The following is a 4041-nucleotide window of genomic DNA, read 5'->3' as shown; positions in this document are numbered from 1 at the left end:
GGGTTTGCAAGTTTTGGATTCATTGCATGTACAATAGAGAAGCCTAGATCCAAGCATTAGGGTTTGCATGAGCACATAGGATGTTTATTTGTGTAAATCCCATTAGTGGTATCAAAGCTATGTTTGGTTTCTGTTGTATGTGATGCAATGCTTAATTATTTGCTGAAAATAAATTTTTTGGCCACTGCCCGACCCGACTCGGTGAGTCAGCCCAACTCGGCGAGTCCAGGTAGTGACTTGGCGAGTCTGGGAGTCAGGCAGGTTATATTTTAGTATTTTATGTTGTTTTGCTTAAGGATAATTGCCTAAATCATTTTTAACTTATAAAATCCGAAGTTTATTGTTTATTTATGATTATCCTTGCCAAAACTAAATATAATTTCTATTTATTTGAATAATATTTTCCTTATATGATAAAAGATGATTATTTAAACTATTTGGTAAATGATCTTGCTAATAAAATGGAATAGATCAAATATAGATAATCACCAAATTAATTGTTTAACTTATATTATTATTTGATCCTTTGTGTTTTGAAAAGTTCAAAACTTGCCCACAAGTTTTGAAATTTAAATTTTATGATTAAAAGTTTAATTTTGAATAATTTAAATTTCAAACCCTTAGAATTTTATAAGTTTAAAATTCAATCATATACTATTATATTATTACAAGATTAATTTATATATATATATATATATATATATATATATATATATATATATATATATATATATATATATATATATATATATATATATATACAAGTTTTGAAATTTAAATTTTATGATTAAAAGTTTAATTTTAAATAATTTAAATTTCAAACCCTTAGAATTTTAAATAATTTAAAATTCAATCATATACTATTATATTATTACAAGATTAATTTTTATATATATATATATATATATATATATATATATATATATATATATATATATATATATATATATATATATATATATATATATATATATATATATATATATATATATATATATATCATTATCATTACCTATATGTAAGAGATTTATGCTTTTGTCCACGTCAATGAGCTGTTTCTCTCCCTGCTTATCTCCCCAATAGAATAGAAATACTGGAGTCGGCTATTTTTAGCGTTTACAACAGTGAGCAGCTTGGGTGCTTGTGTCACCACCAATGTGCCTACTTGCTTACCATCATCTTCCAATTAGAGGGTTGTTGCCGCCCATAGCTTCCGTCATACTCTTCCGATCATTAACAAAAGACTTGACCGGGGGTTTTCCTCCTAGAATTGCCACCTCCTGGTTTATAGCCTTTCCAGATGCTTTAACGTATGCTATGTTCTTCCATCATGCCCAACATCATCCTACAATCCTACCGTGAGGTGCTTGGCTGACTGCATCACTTGCCTGTTTATTATCCTTGCATCGACGCAACAGACTTTAAAGGCGGCTTTGCTTAATTGCTGCTCTGCCAGCATTTCCCCTAAAGCTGTTTGCCGTCTCAATTAACCGTCTTAAGGTGAGTCACTCTCTCTTTTCTCACGCTCCTTCTCTTTGGCGCCACCTCCTTCTTCGTTTTATGTCCCAGATTGCTGCCTCATATTTCTGTTTTATCTCTATCCTTAAGAGAGTAAACACATTTCTTTATTAAAACTTTTTGTTCTCCTCCTCTTTCTTAAGAAAGAAAGGACCACTTATATTTCCCCACCGCCTCCTTACGTTCCCCCGGAACAGTTGACGTTGTGGGTGGACATCCCTTATTCAGCCACCGCTGACGTTTCCGTTCCAGGTAATAGGCTCTATCTATTTAGTTCTTATTTGTAGTAGAAATGATCAATTGAAATTAACTCAATACAACGCTATAACCACTTGTTTTTGTTTTTGGTTTCCTGGGTTTTAAATTTAGGGTTCTAGCTTTAATTTTTTACTCTTGAAATTGATTTTGGATTTTTTTTTCTTTGTATAGGTTTCAAATTAATGGTGAATGATCAATAAAAGATCTCTCCTGATTTGTTTTTGCTCCTCTTTGTCGCTCCTTGTCTGATACATATCATGTCTTCCCGTCTTCCTTGTTCTTTCTCTCCTACAAATCGCAGGTATGCTTCTGGTTTCTCTTTTTTGTTACTTACTTCTGGTCTCACCCTCACTCTACTTTATAAAAATAAACGACAATGATGTAAAGTGGGTTTAATCGAAGGGTAATGATGTAAAAAAAGAGGATAACAATCTTGTGTTCTTCATTTCTTGTGGGCTTGGTTGGTGTTGAAGGAATCAAAAGGGGTCTTGAATAATAGGTGTATTAAACAACAATTCTTCATCATGAAAGTTTCTATAAAGACTTCTTAATTTATTAGGTTAAAGCATCTAACACACTAAACCCAAATCCCATAAGTCATTTTTCTCAATAATCAGTTATTGTACAGGAAGTTCCATACTCGCTTCTCCAAATTTGATTAATATAACACTCAGTAATCAAAATTAGTTTTTGCCAAACATTACCAATAATCAGTTTAAACCAACATTCAATAACCCCTTAGTTGTGAAGGAACAACTTGATCACACCGTAACAGGTACTCAGATTATCTTCCTTTTACTCATCTGATGAAAAGTATTGGTCTCTCCTTCTCTCTACCAACCTTTTATTTTATGGGTTTATGGTGTTCTATTTAACTGTTATACAAGTGTTTATTTTGAAAATGTTGAATCATCCCAATTTAGTGAACCTGATGAATGTTATTCAATAAAAGTTCTTTATGATTGATTGGGTCAACTCGGACGAGTGGCCAAGCCACGTATCAACACAAAAGGTGGTGTTCGTTCAGTGGAGATGATAGGAATATGAAATCTACAATCATCTTTGAGAATCTTAATTTTAAAATTCAACCACATGATACATGTGAGTATATTTATATTTTTTTAGATCAGTTGATCAGATGGTTAGAGGGACAAGTTTTATAGTGTACAAGTGTGTGTAAAATTATTAAATGGGGATGATGCTACTTCTATGAACAGAGAAAGAAGCAAATCTCACTTCTTTGTGATTTTTTACTATGCCTTCTCCCCTCTTTGCTGGAGAAATGATACCAATTATTAGGAGGTGAGTTCTTTTTTCCCAGATGAAATAATTTCATCTGAGTAATCCGTTTCGTATATAACTGAACCTTAACTACTTGTGTTTATTTTGCATAATATCTTTGATTGTATCAATTTCTTACTGTCTGCAGTTTGTCTTGGATTTTCATTTTCTAACCAACTGTTCGATAAGTTGGTTGAATGAATATCATAGAGGTAATTTCTGATTTTTTATAGTTGATGTTAGTTAACTAAGAGTCTTTTACTTTATCTAATTTGTGTCTTTTAGGTGCTACTGGAATTGCAAGAGTTAGGGATGGTTTTTGTTTTGTAAATTTTGTCGATTATTTCAGGATTTGGGATCGTAAGTGCTTTATATGCCTTAATCATGTTATTCCCATCAAATTGTTGACGAATAAACTTGGATTTTAATACAAGTGTTTATGACTTGATGTACAAGACTAACAAGTAAATATATGTTTTCAGTTCATCGGATCTTGGCAATATTTTTGGGGTTGTAAACTTATTTGGCTAATATTTCCATATGACAAGTCCATTTTGTTCCAAGTTCTTTTATTATTATCAAAATTGTTGTTAGATATACAAAACTATGTCCATTAAAATTTAATAGTGGATTACTGGTATATAAATGTGTTGTTTTATGTAGTCCATATAGCAACATAGATTTCTTCTCTGTCATGCTTCAACATAGTATATTTATTAAATGACCTACAGACTAAATAAACATAAATCGACTGCATCATATTCAGAAGAGTTATGTGAGTGCTTTTTGAATAAATAGTTTATCTATATTTCAATAAATATATATACCTGAAGTATAATATTTTCATTTCAAATTACCGGAATATGGATATTACCTTAAATATAATGTTTCATTTGAATAAAAGTTTAAAATGTTAAAAATGTATTTTATCTAAAAAATCATGTAAAAATAGCTTACTGATTAATTCACTAGGGATATATATAT

General features: G+C 30.7%; 1 long non-coding RNA gene across 3 annotated transcripts; it reads left to right on the top strand.

The window, feature by feature from the left end:
• The first annotated feature begins 1053 nt into the window (after positions 1-1053).
• Positions 1054-3512, top strand: LOC111893134 (uncharacterized). Of its 3 annotated transcripts, XR_002850803.2 has the most exons (4): positions 1054-1770; positions 1948-3078; positions 3206-3269; positions 3343-3512. It is a non-coding gene; the product is annotated as an uncharacterized LOC111893134 (long non-coding RNA). The 3 variants fall into 3 exon arrangements; XR_002850802.2 differs by having other exon boundaries at positions 1948-3269; XR_006190879.1 differs by having other exon boundaries at positions 1948-3512.
• The last annotated feature ends 529 nt before the right edge of the window (positions 3513-4041 follow it).

Source organism: Lactuca sativa, chromosome 4, assembly GCF_002870075.4.
Source record: "Lactuca sativa cultivar Salinas chromosome 4, Lsat_Salinas_v11, whole genome shotgun sequence".
NCBI lineage: Eukaryota > Viridiplantae > Streptophyta > Magnoliopsida > Asterales > Asteraceae > Lactuca > Lactuca sativa.
This window is presented reverse-complemented; position numbering and strand designations above follow the sequence as displayed.